This window comes from Symphalangus syndactylus, chromosome 7 (genome assembly GCF_028878055.3).
Source record: "Symphalangus syndactylus isolate Jambi chromosome 7, NHGRI_mSymSyn1-v2.1_pri, whole genome shotgun sequence".
NCBI lineage: Eukaryota > Metazoa > Chordata > Mammalia > Primates > Hylobatidae > Symphalangus > Symphalangus syndactylus.
In genome coordinates, this window is record NC_072429.2 from 90,029,955 (window position 1) to 90,048,245 (window position 18,291).

Consider the following 18,291-nt stretch of genomic DNA (forward strand, 5'->3'; position numbering starts at 1 on the left):
GTTAGCCAATGATTTCTTGGTATCAAGGACCATTTGTCACATCTTTGTAGGATAGAACCCTGTAGAGTGACTGATATATAGTAATATTGAAGAGAAACATACTCAGTATATAAACACATTTTCAGAAAGTTTTGAAAGCTGATTCCAGTAGTATGAACCCTCAATTACGCTGGCCTCTTGCCTAGAACCTTCATAAACTTTTGCATGTTGGAAGCATAGGCCCCTAATTTGATTCTGGAAATTCAGAATTTCTATATTCATTTGACAATTGGGACACTCTCTAACAAAATATTACTCTATTTGAATGACATGTATTTCTATGGCTCCTTGAGCTCTCCAAATTTCCAGGAATGTTTTTCTAAGTCATCCTTGACTTCATGATGGAAAATACTGGCATATCACCTAGGTCCATATGGATGTGGACATGGACTTGTGTATGAGAGTCATTAGGTGGGTTCCAGGCCTTCTGTGGGAATCATGCGATTTATAGATCCTGCTCTTGCTCCTTTTTCTTTCTTTTATTCTCCCATTCATTTACTTGCTTCTACCTTGTTTTGATCACCTTCCTATTTTATAAGGATAAGAAGAAAGACAAGGTGTGAAATATGAGAAGGGAAATGAAAGAGAAGAGAATAATTAAATGCAAGAGAATAAAACATGTAGATACATAGAATTCTGGAAACAGAATGATAAATCTTTCAAGGAAGAGTGAAATCCAAATAAAATTGTTAAAAGCTCCATCTGTGAACATACAAGCTAGCCAGAGGGTGGGGTTGAAGTTGGAAGTATTCGGGTTTTTAAAGTCTTCCTATCCGTGAAATAATGTACAAAGTAAACTAAAATATTTTATTAGACATTGTTAAATGTCATTGAAAATCATTTTCTAGGAAAATGTTTTTTCCTCCAAACAACTTTGTAGGTAATAAAATTTCAATCTAAAATCTAGAAAAGACTTCACAAGTTCTAAAGATTTTCATAGAACCTCAGCCATCTTTAGTTCTCCCTATTGAGGATGTTGCACATTTTTGGAATTGATTCAGGGAACAGTTAAGCACCATCTGTGTGCCATTTACAGTAGGAAAAAAAGTATCTTTAAACTATTTATATTCTGAGATGTTTTTATTCTTGTTGGACAAAGTAGAATCAGTGCTGGTTTCAGGAAGCAACTTGGCATAATTCAACTTGAAAGAATGAAAAACTGATATAAAAGCCTTGCTGAAGATGATATCATAATAAACACATGTGCTTATTATAAAAAGTTAATGCATAAAATTGCAGGTTATCTGGTGAAGTTGTAGGAATCTTATTAATAGACTTGGAGTGATCGTTAACCTATGGCTGATCAACAGAAACTAATTCATAGGCTTCTTCTATATGACATGAAATATTTGTTTTCAAATGGTTATAATGATTCAAAGACATGACATGTCAGGCAGTAATCACATAATCACATAATCCATTAAGCAAAATAGTTCAAAGTTGGCATACAGTCTCAACTATAAATTATAGTTATTCAAATATTTTACAGTTACATTTTAATATGAGAGATACTTTTTTTTAATTAAAAATATTAGAAACAACTTACTTTTTTTTTTCCTTTTCTTTTTGAGAAAGAGTCTCACTCTGTTGCCCAGGCTGGAGTGCAGTGGCAATCTCAACTTACTGCAACCTCCACCTCCCGGGTTAAGTGATTCTCCTGCCTCAGCCTCCCAAGTAGCTGGGATTACAGGCTCCTGCTACCATGCCTGGCTAATTTTTGTATTCTTAGTAGAGACAGGGTTTCACCATGTTGGACAGGCTGGTCTCAAATTCCTGACCTCAGGTGATCCACCCTCCTCGGCCTCCCAGAGTGCTGGGATTACAGGCGTGAGCCACTGCGCCTGGCCTAAAAGCAACTTACTTTTTAAATGAGACACAAACTATGATAACTATACACAGACACAGGTGGACTCTTTAATCAAGAAACATGTATAAAAAGAAAATTTGATATATTTAATATCTATAACATTATTCAGTAGTAAATAGAAATATAGCAATTCAATTACTTGTTTCAATTATTTTTATTTATACACAGCTCATGTAAAACCTAAAAATTTCCCTTTCAGTTTTCTAGTTCTCCAGTGACTTGCATTTAATGGATGGCTTGCATTTCATGAATGGATACATAAATGGCTATATTTTTTCTGTTTTAGCATTTATTTATTCTCACTATTATATTACCATCATCCTTGACAATTCAAGAATATATGCAGTGCATAATACCATACACTTTCATCGAATCCCAGAGCCTTGTCAATGGTTAGGATTCTATAACACAAACGCTGTGTCTGTCACTTTGTGCTGAGTGTTGGATGCACAATCTAAACCTTAGAAGAAGCTCAAGCTTTTTCATTCCTTGAAGCAATGTGCTGACTGGGTCATGGCTAAGGAAACCTAGGATCTAGACCCAGGCCTAGTTCTGGAGTTGCATCTTTTAGTGCTAAGAACAAGAAGCCTTTGTCTCCATATGAAATGGAATTTTGGTATTCTTAACTCCTTGATTTTATTTTTATATTTGGAGTATTTTATCTTTAATATATCTGATGCAGCATAATGGGCTTTAGTAAAAAACAGAAAAAAAAACCAAGGGGAAGAAGAAATTGTCTTGGGCAAGGTACATTTTTCTTGTTTGGAAAAAATATGTCCTTATATATCATATAAAGTCCTGCCTACTTTCTAATGGCCAAGTATTCCATATATAAATTTGCAATACAATGTATTAATAGTAGTGATAAATATATGACATTTTCTTAGACTTTTCCTTTGTACCCATCTGTTCAGGACCTAGTTTGTGTGAACTGGTCAAGTATTCAGGTTGTCAGGACTTTGAATCTTACTCTACCTTGAAGACATATCTGATCCTGAGATTTCTTTTGGTCTCCTCATATGGTTCCTTTCACTAGGGCTGCAAGTTCCTTGAACAATTTCATGTTTCTCATAGGCTATGTGTAGTAGGTGCTAGAACACTTAAGACAGCAGAAACTGATCCTAAAGCTATGCATTATGTGTCTAAGATAATGACTTCATGGTCATCTTTATCATATCAATAAATCCAATTTCACCAGTTGTGTTTAAGTGAAGATACAACATTAAGAAAAAAAGAGGATCTTAAATCCTGTTATCTCAATGCTTTAAAGTAGACTTGGGAGCAAGCAAACGTTAGGTAAAAGGAAGAGAATAGAGAAGGGAAGGGAAAGACAGGCATTTAAGAGCAGTCCTGAAATATCTTAAATGTAATAAAAATGATTTTCCTGTAAATATGTTTGAGTTCATTGTAGATTCTGGATATTAGCCCTTTGTCAGATGAGTAGGTTGCAAAAATTTTCTCCCATTCTGTAGGTTGCCTGTTCACTCTGATGGTAGTTTCTTTTGCTGTGCAGAAGCTCTTTAGTTTAATTAGATCCCATTTGTCAATTTTGGCTTTTGTTGCCATTGCTTTTGGTGTTTTAGACATGAAGTCCTTGCCCACGCCTATGGCCTGAATGGTATTGCCTAGGTTTTCTTGTAGGATTTTAATGGTTTTAGGTCTAACATTTAAGTCTTTAATCCATCTTGAATTAATTTTTGTATAAGGTGTAAGGAAGGGATCCAGTTTCAGCTTTCTACATATGGCTAGCCAGTTTTCCCAGCACCATTTATTAAATAGGGAATCCTTTCCCCATTTCTTGTTTTTGTCAGGTTTGTCAAAGATCAGATAGTTGTAGATATGCAGCATCATTTCTGAGGGCTCTGTTCTGTTCCATTGATCTATATCTCTGTTGTGGTACCAGTACCATGCTGTTTTGGTTACTGTAGCCTTGTAGTATAGTTTGAAGTCAGGTAGCGTGATGCCTCCAGCTTTGTTCTTTTGGCTTAGGACTGACTTGGCGATGCGGGCTCTTTTTTGGTTCCATATGAACTTTAAAGTAGTTTTTTCCAATTCTGTGAAGAAAGTCATTGGTAGCTTGATGGGGATGGCATTGAATCTACAAATTACTTTGGGCAGTATGGCCATTTTCACGATATTGATTCTTCCAACCCATGAGCATGGAAAAAGTGGGCAAAGGACATGAACAGACACTTCTCAAAAGAAGACATTTATGCAGCCAAAAAACACATGAAGAAATGCTCATCATCACTGGCCATCAGAGAAATGCAAATCAAAACCACAGTGAGATACCATCTCACACCAGTTAGAATGCCATCATTAAAAAATCAGGAAACAACAGGTGCTGGAGAGGATGTGGAGAAATAGGAACACTTTTACACTGTTGGTGGGACTGTAAACTAGTTCAACCATTGTGGAAGTCAGTGTGGCGATTCCTCAGGGATCTAGAACTAGAAATACCATTTGAGCCAGCCATCCCATTACTGGGTATATACCCAAAGGTCTATAAATCATGCTGCTATAAAGACACATGCACACGTATGTTTATTGCGGCACTATTCACAATAGCAAAGAGTTGGAACCAACCCAAACGTCCAACAACGATAGACTGGATTAAGAAAATGTGGCACATATACACCATGGAATACTATGCAGCCATAAAAAATGATGAGTTCGTGTCCTTTGTAGGGACATGGATGAAACTGGAAAACATCATTCTCAGTAAACTATCTCAAGGACAAAAAACCAAACACCGCATGTTCTCACTCATAGGTGGGAATTGAACAATGAGAACTCATGGACACAGGAAGGGGAACATCACATTCCGGGGACTGTTGTGGGGTGGGGGGAGGGGGGAGGGACAGCATTAGGAGATATACCTGATGCTAAATGATGAGTTAATGGGTGCAGGAAATCAACATGGCACATGGATACATATGTAACAAACCTGCACATTGTGCACATGTACCCTAAAACCTAAAGTATAATAAATAAATAAATAAATAAATAAATAAAAGATTTTCCTTAATGGTATTCTTAGGATATAATATTTTTCTGGAGCAGGGAGAAATACCTGTACCTTTTCTTTCTCCTCATCTGATAGAAATCCTACTCTACGATTGTAGTTTCCTCCAGTTAGAAATTCTTCACTCATTCTTATTGATTTTTTTTTAATTCTTAAAGATCATAATCTAGGGCTGATATGATACATTCAAACAAATTTTCCCTTATCTTCCTTTGGACATTTAAGGTATTTGTTTATAATTATTATTAATTATAAAATAGTTTTGTATTCTCATGGTTCATGTTCATGAATTAATCTATATTCTTTTTTACACTTTGGAAATGATCTTATTTATATTCCCAACTTGCTTAGTGTCTAGGACTAGTAAGTGCTCAATAAAGTCTGATTACTGGATTTATGAATAAATGGAGAAATGAATGACTGAATGAACCTCAACATATACTTTGGTGTAAATAAGTTCGTATCAAAGTGTAAATGATACTTGATCACTTTGTGTTATGTCTTGAAAGCTGTAGTTTGGGAGGGTAGATAAAAAACAAGCCATTGGAGTATCTGAAGATCAAAGAGGATGAATCTAAGCATAAAAACATACCCTAAAAGGGAGTCTTTAAGCAAATGTATAGAAAGCTGCTGAAGATGGCGTATGTTAATCCTTGCTTTAGAGTCAAGAACTGATTCTTATTTATCTTATTATTTCCAGTATTTGACACAGTGCTTTGCATAGATAATTAAAGAATGTTTGGTGATTAATTACAGCTGATATGTATTGAGTTCTTAGTATATGCCCAAATCTGTGCCAAGTGCTTTATACAGTCTCTGCTTTATACCTTATGTTGATAATATAAGGTTTTATTATGAATATTATATTTATAATAAAATAATAGTGTATTTATTTTATGAATGTGGAAACAGAGACTTAGAGAGTTTTTAATATTATTAATATTCATAATAAAATCATATTATTGTCTTTATTTTATGAATGAGGAATCAGAGGCTTAGAAAATTTTGGAAATTATACTGAGGCCACAAAGCAAGTTTTGAGACCAAAATTTAAATCCAGAGGTCTTATCTGTCGTAAGAATCTAAACTCATAACTTTGAGGATTTCATAATGTATCTTTCAGTTTATCTTTATTTAGGTAAGTAAAAACTCCAAATATAAAACAGTACTTAGATCCTACAGAGTCATGTTATATTATCCTAGTCTATAAGTGGGCAATAGATGATGAAGACATGCTTAAATGTTCTAGAGAAATCAGAGGTCATTCATTAGGACAGAATGCACATTTTGTTCAATTACGGTCATGCTATTCTATCTACATAACCTGTTTCTCTCAGGAGGATGAAGATTTAGGACACATTGGAAATTTGCTTTTTAAATGGCTTCTGAGAGCTTTTATATCAAATACAAACATATATGTATGTCCATTCTCTATAGCAATTCTCTAAGTGTTGTCCGGAGACAGAGAGGGTCCCTGAAATTATTTCTTTAAATTCAAAGTAAAAATAATAATATTGGAATGCCAAGATAATTCCAATAGGGAAAAAAATTTTTTTTTAAACAAATGGTACTGGGACAACTGGATATTCACATACTAAATAAGGAAAGTATACCTCTACCTCATGCTATATACAAAGTTAATGCAAAATGGATTAAATACCTAAATTTATTTATTTTAGCTGAAAGCTAAAACTCTATACTTCTTAGATAAAGCCAGGTATAAATTTTTATAACCTGTAATTAGGTAATGGTTTTTTAGATATGACACTAAAGTGACAAAAAATAAATAGGTAAGTTCGACATCATCATAGTTAAAACCTTCTGGGCTTCAAAAGACATCATAAAGAAAGTGAAAAGATAATCCACGGTATGGGAGAAAATTTTTTACAAATCTTATATCTGAAAAGGGACTGGTATCTAGAATATACAGCTGACCCTTCAACAACACAGATTTAAACTGTGCGAGTCTACTTATGTGTGGATTTTTTCAATAAACGTTACACTGAGTGTGCCTGCCTCTTCTGCCTCCCCTTCTTTCTCCTCCACTTCTTTCACCTCTGCCACTCCTGAGACAGCCAGACCAACCCATCTTTTTCCCCCTCCTCAGCCTACTCAATGTGAAGATGACAAGGATGAAGACCTTTATGATAATCCACTTTCACCTAATGAATAGTAAGTATATTTTCTTTTTCTTATTTTTAAATATTTTTGCTTCTCTAGTTTATATTAAGCTGTATGTGTACAATATATAATACATATAACATGCAAAATGTGTGTTAACTGTTTATGTAATTAGTAAGGCCTCCAGTCAATAATAGGCTATTAGTAGTTAAGTTTTTGAAGAGTTAAAAGCTATATGAGAATTGTTGACTGTGCAGGGAGTCGGCACCACAACCTCTGTTCTTCAGGAGTCAACTATATAAAGAACTAATAAAACTCAATAATAAAATTATAAATAACCGATTTAACAAAGGGGCAAAGGATCTGAATAGAGAGTTCTCCAAAGATACACAAATAACCAGTAAGTACATAAAAAAGATGTTCATCATTAAACATCAGGAAAATACAAGTCAAAATCACAATGGGTTGTAATTTCACATCTACTAGGATAGCTATGATTAAAAAAAAAAAGCAATAATAACAAGTGTTGTCAAAGTTGTGGAGAAGTCAGTACTTTCATACACTGCTCGTTGGAATGTAAAATGGTGTCACTGCTGTGGTAAATAGTGTGGTAATTTCTAAAGTAGTTATATGACCCAGAAATGCCACTCTTAGGTATATGCCCAAGAGAAAAACATATGTCCACACAAAACTTATGTAAGAATGTTTATATTAACATTATTTATGGAAAGAAAATGTGGAAACAGTCCAGATGTCCTTGAAATGATGAATAGGTAAATAAAATGCAGCATAGCCATACAATGGAATATGAGTCATCAAAAGAAATGAATGACTGATATATGCTGCGCCTGGCCAACATAGCTGTTTTTCAAGAAAATGCATTATTCAAACTGACAAGAGAGTGGTTTATTATTGTAGAGTATGGGTGAATAAAAGCTGTATCAACAATGAGCCACATACAAAATTGGTATGCATATGTTGAGCAAAGTCTGTGGTTGCATTCTACACTGGTGCCAATGAGGTTGGGCAAAAAACAACTAGTAGTAAAAGAAGAACTATGTAGAATGTAAATTTAAAAACAGTCAGATATTAGAGTGGGTTGGGAGACATTCACAATTTGATGATCTGAAATAGACCTCCTTGAGTAATTGGGACATACAGGAGAGACCTCAGAAAGCCACATCTTAGGAGCAGAACGGAACTAAGTCTAGAATAAAAGTTACTGTAAACCTGCCCTAGCAATCCTCAGAATGATCATTTAAAAAACTGTCTTCTAGAATAAAACATTCTTTTATAAAAGACAACAAAATTTATACAACCAACAATGCCATATTACAATTCTCATCATCCAATCAAAAATTACATGTAAAGAAGTAGGGCAGGGCAGGCGTGGTGACTCACGCCTGTAATCCCAGCACTTTGGGAGGCCAAGGCAGGTGGATCACGAGGTCAGGAGATCGAGACCATCCTGGCCAACACGGTGAAACCCCATCTCTACTAAAAATATAAAAAATTAGCCAGGCATGGTGGCATGTGCCTGCAGTGCCCAGCTACTCGGGAGGCTGAGGCAGGAGAATCGCTTGAACCCGGGAGGTGGAGGTTGCAGTGAGCCGAGCTTGTGCCACTGCACTCCAGCCTGGGCAACAGAGCGAGACTCTGTCTCAAAAAGACGAAAAAAAAAGTAGGGCAATAAACTCATAGATACATCAGTCAGCAGAATTGAACTCAGAAATGGTATAAATTAAGGGCCAACAATATTTTGTTATATAAAAGGCCATAATGTAAATATTTTAGGCTTTGAAGGCTGCCTGTGGTCTTTATCGTATGTTTTTCTCTGTTTTGTTTTGCTGTGCATTTGTATGTGTGTGTGCATTTAACACTACTTTAAAATATGCAAACCATTCTTAACTCATGGATTGTACCAAAAAAATTCCATGGATGATAGTTTCTGAGCTGTTACATACTGATAGAATGAAAAGGAATTTAAATTAGTATAAATATGTTTAAGAATTTAAAAGACAATATGAACATAATTAGAAGAAAAAAATAAAACCTATTTATAAAAGAAGCAAATGGAACTTCTTGAGGTGAAAAATAGAATATCTGAAACAAAAAAGGCACTAAATGAGTTTTAAGTGCGTGATAGATACCACAAAAGAAAATGTTTAGTGACAATGAATCAGAGCACTAGAACCTAAAAAAAAAGTGATTTAAAAAATGAACAGAGATTCAGTGACTTGTTGGACATTAATAAACTCTCTAGCACACATGTAATTGAAGTCCTTAATGGTGAGGAAGGTAGGGCATAACATAATATTGAATAAATAGGTTGAAAATTTCTTAAATTTGGTGATATACATACATCTACAGGTTCAAAAAAGCTCAGTGAAACCTAAACTGAATATAAATAAATGAAATCACATCTAGATGTATCATAGTCTAACTACTAAAACCCAGTAATGAAGTGAAAGTCTTCAGAGGAAAATGATATATTACATACAAGGTAACAAATTTAATTGACTTCTCATTATATATAATGCAAACCAAAAGGCGATGGGATGATATTCTTAGAGTTGAGAAAAAAGTTAATCTAGAATCTATATCTAGCAAAAGTATCCTTCAAAAATGAAAGTTAAATGAGACCATTTTAGAATAACAAAAGCTGAGAGAATTTGTCACTGAGAACTTGCACTAAAAGACATGTTCAAGAAAGTTCTTCAGTCTTAAGGAAAAGGATGTTGGATAGAAATATTTGCACAAGGGAAAGAAGAATTTCTTTAATAGTAAATATGTGAATAAATATAAAAACTTATTTCTCATTAAAATTATATTAAACTATATTTGATTAAAGAAAAAATAGTAACAATGTATAATGGGGTATATAATATTGGAAGTAAAATTACTATTTATTTTTTCAGTGGAATTAAGTAATCTAGGTTTTAAAGAGAATATACGCTTTCTTCTTCTTCTACTTTTATTTTAGGTTCCAGGGATACATGTGCAGGTTTCTTACATGGGATACATTGCGTGTCGCTAAGGGTTGGTGTACAATGATCCCGTCACCCAGGTAATGAGCATGATACCTAATAGGTAATCTTCTGACCTACACCCCCTTTCAAGCCATTTCCAGTGTCTGTTGTTCCCATCTTTGTGTCTATGTGTATTCAGTGTTTAGCTCCCATGTATAAGTGAGAACAGGCAATATTTGGTTTTCTATTACTCTGTTACTTCACTTAGGATAATGGCCCCCAGCTGCATCCATGTTGCTGCAAAAGACATAATTTCATTTTTAATGGCTGTGTAGTATTCCATGGTATATATGTACTACATTTTCTTTATCCAGTCCTCCATCAATGGGCATTGAGGTTGATTCCATGTATTTGCTATTGTGAATAGTGCTACAGTGAACATACAAGTGCATGTGCCTTTTTGATGAAATGATTTGTTTTCCTTTGGGTGTGTACCCAATAGTGGGATTGCAGAGTCAAATGGTAGTTCTGTTTTAAGTTCTTTGAGAAATTTCCACACTGTCCTTCATAGCAGCTGAACTAATATGAATTCCCACCAGCAGTGCATAAGTCTTCCCTTTTCACTGCAACCTTGCCAGCATCTGTTGTTTTACTTTTTAATAATAGCCATTCTGACTGGAGTTCGATTATATTTCATTGTGGTTTTGATTTGCATTTCTCTAATGATTAATGATGATGAGCATTTTTCATATATTTGTTGGCTGCATGTATGTAGAAGTAAAATTATTGACAAGAATAGCACAAAGGACAGGAAGGCAGAAATTGAAGTATAATGTTTTAATGTTTGTACATTGTACATAAGTCTGTGGCATGCCAAAGAAATGATTCCAGAAAAGGATATCTAAATAAAAATGTCTAAAGGATATTATTATTTGGAAGTATTCTATATGAAGATTTTCTTAGTTCCTCTACTGTCAGAAGTAGGTACTGTAAAAAAAAATCTGGATCATATACCACTCACTATTTGCCAAAGATGAATTAAGTTTGATTCTGAAATATATATATGGGGGAAAAACCCAAGTGTATTATTCTTCTTGTGATGGATAACACTAAGAAGATATACTGTGTTTGATTAAAACATACCTGGGGAATAATTGGTGCTAAATATGAATACTTGACAAACAGTAATATAATATTTGAATCCTGAAAAGGAAGTCAAAGTTTGCTTTTTCCCACACATAACAAGAAAAGAGAATAAAATTTTATCAAGGGGATGAATGCCAGGAAGGTGTCATCAACAAGTGAGAAGAATATCTGTAACAAAGAATATCGAGTGGAAGGAGACATCTAGGAGAGTTTCCTTGAATTTCTGCACCAGAAAATCCCAAATGTGTTATGGAATCTTTTTTTCTGTGTGTGTAATAATATAGGATTCTTCACGTACTTTTATCCCTTTGACCTTCTGGATGAATTTGGGAAATTCTTGCAAGCAAGTCAAAGTGGGATTTCACAGAATGCATATTCCGCAAGGACATGTCTATGTATTTGCCTTATTCGCTTGTAATAAGTGATACAATTTGCCTTAAGTGAAGTGCACACATGTATGTTGAAGCTTTTAATTCAAGAACCATAACATTGGATGAGAATCAATGTCTGTTCAGTCTTAATGAATGCTCACACAAATAAGATATTTCTTAAAAATTACAGGAGCAAGATATTTATTTAATATATAGAAGGCTGAAGCTTAAATAGTGCTACTAAATAATCTGGGTAGTTAATGAAGATTTAAGAGTTATTATAATATTATTCAAAGGCAAGTAGTAATATGTATATATGGCTATATTCGTAGACCAGAAAATTAAACATATTTTCTGAGAGGCATTCTGTGAGAATAATCTTACCAGCAAAGGAGTTAATAGTTTGAAGAAATGAAATTCAGCACCAGCAAATAAATGGCAAGAGACTCCATGGTTGTCTTTGCCAAAGTAGCAGGCTTGTTTTGAAGCTTATATAACCATTTATATTTTAAGCAGGTTTCTGAGAAATTGAAAGACAGCTTGGAAAGCTGGTGCTTTTTTCTTCAAAACAGACAAACTTTTAAAATTACTTTTTAACATGAAGCCAGTAGAACAGATTCCCTAGTTGAAGTATAACAAATTCATTGACTCTGAAATGTTGTTAAAGGACCTAGTATTTACTGCCCTAGTCATTGAAGATTCTCAGAGAATACAAGTCTGTGTTGCCAAGGGGAATACATGATGGTGGCTGGAGAGAGACAATAAACAAAAAAGGCTCTGTCATGTTAGTGCTCTGAAGTACTAATAGGTTAAATAATCAAAGTAAAAGAGATATGGACAGAGAATGGATGGGGTGAGCTATTTAGTTAGAGTGGTCAAGGAAGTTCTCTCTTTTAAGGTTGTATTTGAACATAAACTTGAATGAAGTGATGCAGAGATGCAATGATATTTATCTTACAGATGCATAGATACATAGATTTAGGTATAGATAATTCTCCAGGTAGAAGATACAGCAATTGCAAAGGCCCTAGAGTGGAAGAGTACCTGGTGCATTCAAAAAACAGCAAGAAAGACAACACAGCAATGCCCCAGGGCAGGGTGTAATCGGGTGGTAGGAGATAGGTCCAGAGAAAGGAAAAGGAGCCAGAACACGTAGGCAGCTGTAAGCAATAATAAAAACTTTGGAATTTGTTCTGAGTAAGATGGAATGATCTGGGAAATATTTGAGCTGAAAAGTGATAATCTGAGCTTTGTTGTAGGAAATAGACAGTAGTAGGTAAGCAAGAAGGATAATTGCAGATAACTTCAATATCCAGGCAAAAACCAATTTCAGCTTGGACTAGGGGCTGATATTGGTGAAAAGTGTTTAGATTCTCAAAGTATTTTGAAGTAAAAACCAATGTGATTTGTTAATAGATCAAATCTGGGGTGTGAAAGAAGGGGAGGTAACAAGGAAGACTTAGACTTTTGGCCTAAACTGTTGGAAGAATGGAATTCTATTTATTGATACAGGGCAAATAAGGGAAAAACAAGTATAAGGGGAGAAGAATCAAGAGTTTAGTTTTTCAAAGTTAATTTTGAGATGTCTTTTAGGCATTCAAGAATTGGTGTCAAAAACAGAATTGGATATGAGTAGACAGTGGATATATTTCAAGGAGAAGTAACAGTGGATTTTGAACCTGAAAGTTATTAGCATAAAGATGACATTTAAAACCATGGGAAGACTTTGTTGGTATATAGACAAAAGAAATGATCCCATAACTGAGTTCTAAAATGTCCTGTTGTTTACAGATTGGAAATCTGAGATGGAGATAGGAAAGAATGCTGTGAATAAGTGAGCAAAGGATGAGAACCTAGAGTTAGGATCAAGAGAAAGGTGTAGTTGAAGCAGAATGGAGTGACAAGCTATGCCAAATGCTGCCGATTATTAACTATTCATTGGCAGATGGTTAATCGGATACAGTCGCTATTCATTGCCTCTTTTCTTTGCTGATTCGTCATGAGGGCCTCTTGCCTATATATCAGGACTTCCCTCCTGGGTGGCAATACCAATTGGTCAAAAGAGTCAGTTATCCAACATTTAAAGGTCCCAGGAGGTGAAATCTGATTTACATAACAAGTTCTACTTCTATACACAAAACAGTGTATTTTGTGATACTTCCTCCTTTTTTACAACAAACTCCTATCCTCTCAAAGAATGAGTCATTAGAGAAGAAAAAAAGGAACATTGTGTAAAATTAAAGTTTTATGTTAAATATGTTAAAAATTCCACTTGGGAAGACTTTGCTGCTTTATCATTAGTCCAGTGCTCTTCAAAAATTAACCCAGAGGAGATTTCAGTTACTCTACTCATGAACTTGAATATGACATTCAGACATTCTACTCATGAACTTGAACTTAGATTTTAGGGAAGTAAGTGTTATTGAATTAAAAGTGTGCCTTTAAATATATAGACACTCCTTGTCTATGATGTGTATCTACTTTTTCTGCTAATAATCAAGAAATTGTGTATTTGAGTAAACATAATCCATGGTTGACCTGGTCTAGTCATAATTTTAACTTGTGTTCATAAATATAATAGATAAATGCTGTCTTTTAAAGTAACATCAAATTCATTTACTTCAATATAATGTATTTGAACATTATAACACGATCATTAAAACATGGCTTTCTATAATGACATAGAACCTGTTTTAACACACTGTAGTTAAATTTCTATATCATTGCTATAAAGCTTACAAAATAACATAAAAAGTTTTGATGACAGAAAATATCTAATATTAAACTAAACCCAAGTGCTGTCAGCTCTCCATATCTTTGGGTGCCACATCTGTAGATTCAATCAACCTCAGATAAAAATATTTAGACAAAAAATTGCATCTGTACTGAACATGTGCAACTTTTTTCTTGACATTATTCCCTAAACAATACAGTATAACTATTCACATAGCATTTACATTGTATTAGTGATTATAAGTAAGTTAGAGATGATTTAAAGTATGCAGAAAGATCTGTGTCAATTGTATGCAAATACTATGCCACTTTAGCTCAGAGACTTGATATCTGTGGATTTTGGTATACTTGGAGAGTCCTGGAACCAATCCCTATGGACACTAAGGGACGACTGTAATTGAGATTCTTTATAAGCTTAAAATAAAATTTACAATGAAAAATCAAGAAAGAAAGCTCAGATGAAAAGAATGTCTTTGCTCACAGACAAACTACAAAGCAAGAAAGGCTGTTTCCATTGAGTCTTCTTTTCTTCAGAAAGTATACAGATGGTAACTGGTATATGAGTTGGATTTGGGGCTACAGTAGCATACATGAGACTCAGCCAGGGACAGCCCTTTTAAAACCTCAGGCAAAGAAAAATCACAGGCTACTGTTTTCCTAAGGCAAAGAAAAATTATAGGCTAGTGTGACTCTGGGTCCCACTAATGGATTCTCTACGGGGTCTTAACAATGTGTGTATGGGAAGGTGGAGCATGAACTGGTTTCCCACAGTAATTTGATGCCACAAGCAATTCTGTTCTAATGGAGTTATAATAGACTCTTTACTTCAAACAAACATTGATGTTAGTGGACATTAATTTTCATGGTGTTTTCCTCTGAGAAAGGAGGGATTTTGTTCAGGACAATAAGACACTTTCAATTTGTGAGATGAAAGTTTTCAAAGAGAGAAAAAAAGAAGAGTCTATGCTTTTATGCTTTATCCGAGATTTGTCTCAACTCTTTTCTGCTTTGTCCTCTGGCCATATCTACGTTACGATTTATTGCAGAGTAATTGATGGCTTTGCCAAATGGTGGTACACTGTAGTCTTTACAATGCATTGTGGTCTTTATGATGTTTGCAATGAGATAAAAAAGAATGCAAACCACTATTTTTTAGTATATCTCCTGAAATTCCATATCCCTTCAAAAGTGTACTATGTAAAGTACAAATCAGTCTGTACTTTGCTGTGCCTTAAAAATCTTTAGTAGCTTTCCTTTATCAACATAGTAGGATCCAAATCCTTTAGTATGGCAGAGAAGTCCTTTCTTCATCTGGCCTTTCTATGTGAAACGTCTCGCAGTTTAACTGATCTCTGTGTTATTTCTTGCCTGTGTGTTTTTGTTCATTCTGTATCCTGTGCCTAGAATTACTTTCCCTTTTCCTCTTCCTCCAGTTGCCTGTCTTACCTATAGAAACAGCCTTTACTCCTCTAGGAAGCCTTCCTGCCATCATCCAGGTTATGCAATGTGTGTCTCCTGTGTTCTCACTATGGCATATATCTGTTAGTGTACTTGCTACATTAAATTATCACTAATTCTATTTTTTCTCTGTCCCCCAAAATACTGTGGTCTCCTTAAAAGCAGGAAATGTTAACCATTAATTCTTTGTCAAGAGCAATGGCTAGCTAAAAAGTGAGCAATCACAAAATAAATGTCAGGTGAATGAATGAATGAACCAATGGTTAGTATTAGACACTACCAGTTCTAATAGTTTTAATGCTCTTTTTTTTTTCATCCAGCCTCTCCCAAACACCTTAAAACAAATACATCTTGAAGGATGTACCATGCATTCCATTATGATTTAGTTTGGAAGGAGTTTGGTTTACTGTAACAACTGAAGGTATTAGTGTGCCCAGAGAGAAAGCATATTTGAAGCAGAGTTGTAATTATAACAAAGGAAGATTCCTAGCTGGTGATTTATTGCCTGAAAGTTTCCAGTGCGAGTACAATTAGTGCACACTTAGAAGGGCCCCAAATGATGAAGGATTTGATTACATAAGGAGCTCTACCTCCAGTGCTAGAGATATAGATATAAATTTGTGTTTCTATCTAATTTACTTGAAAGAGTTTTGACTTTAGCCACAAATTTGAATTTAAATGAATATAACTGGAAGCTATAGTTAAAGTCCATTATTCCTGAGAATTCGATGATTTGAGATAAAAATGTTTACATTTGTTCAATTCAAAGGAATAGCCTAGTTCTCATACTGAACAGCAAACCCACTTTTTCTTTCTCTTCAGGCAGCTGTCTCAGAGGGATTTTCATACAACCTTCCAATCCATTTCTTTACTTTTAATGAGTAAAATATCCTAGGTGTTGTAAAATCGGGAAGAATTATATTATTTGTTTTACTTACAGAAATTTGTATACATTCATTATTTATTATAATTTAATGTGTTTTAATTCTGACAAATAAGAACTTGTAAATATTGAGATAGTTTATTTGTTTAAATTTTGTTGAGAAAAAATTCATAGAAATTTACCATTTTAATCATTTTAAATGTACAATTCAGTGACTTTTTTGTATATTTGCAATGTTGTGCAATCAACACCACTATCTAATTTCAGAACATTTTCATCACCCTAGAAGACACCTCATATTCATTGAGCAGTTATACTCCAGTCTCCTTTCTTTCAAGGCCCTGGCAACAAGATACTATTTGTCTCAATGAATTTGAGTATTATGGCATTTTATATAAAAGGTATCATATAATTTGTGACTTTTTCACTCCGTGACTGGCTTCTTTCACTTAGTGTAATTGGCTATTATGAATAATTGTGATAAGACCATTCATCTACACGATTTTATATGGCCATATCTTTTATTTCTCCTTGATATATACCTAGAAGAAAAATCACATAGTAACTCAATGTTTAACTTTTAAGTAACTACCAAATGTTTTTCTACAGTGGCTTCAACATTTTACATTCCTACCAGCAATGTACGAGGCTTCCAGTTTCTTGATATCCTTGCCAACACCTGTTATTTTCTGATTTTAAAAAAATTATAGCCATCCTAGTGGGTAAGAAGTGGTATCCCATTATGTTTATAATTTCAATTTTGCTGACTAATGTTCTTGACCAGTGTTGTTGAGCATCTTTTTTTATTATTATGATTTAAGTTCTGGGATACATGTGTAGAATGTGCAGGTTACATAGGTATACATGTGCCATGGTGGTTTGCTGCACCCATCAACCCGTCATATACGTTTTTAGCCCCACATGCATTAGGTATTTGTCCTAATGATCTCCCTCCCCTTGCTCCCAAAACCCGATGGGCCACAGTGTGTGATGTTCCCCTCTGTGTGTCCATGTGTTCTCATTGTTCAACTCCCACTTATGAGTGAGAACATGTGGTGTTTAGTTCTCTTTTCCTGTGTTAGTTTGCTGAGAATGATGGTTTCCAGCTTCATCCGTGTCCCTGCAAAGGACATTAACTCATTCTTTTTATGGCTGTGTAGTATTCCATGGTGTATATGTGCCACATTTTCTTTATCCAGTCTATCTTTGATAGGCATTTGGGTTGGTTCCAAGTCTTTGCTATTGTAAATAGTGCTGCAATAAACATATGTGTGCATGTGTCTTTATAGTAGAATGATTTATAATCCTTTGGGTATGTCCCCAGTAATGGGATTGCTGAGTCAAATGGTATTTCTGGTTTTAGATCCTTGAGGAATAACCACACTGTCTTCCACAATGGTTGAACAAATATATATTCCCACCAACCGTGTAAAAGAGTTCCTATTTCTCCATATCCTCTCAGGCATCTGTTGTTTCCTGACTTTTTTTTTTTTTTTTTTTTTTTTTTGAGATGAGTCTCGCTCTGTCACCCAGGCTGGAGTGCAGTGGTGTGATCTCAGCTTACTGCAAGTTCTGCCTTTTGGGTTCACGCCATTCTCCTGCCTCAGCCTCCTGAGTAGCTGGGACTACAGGCACCTGCCACCATGCCAGGCTAATTTTTTGTATTTTTAGTAGAGACT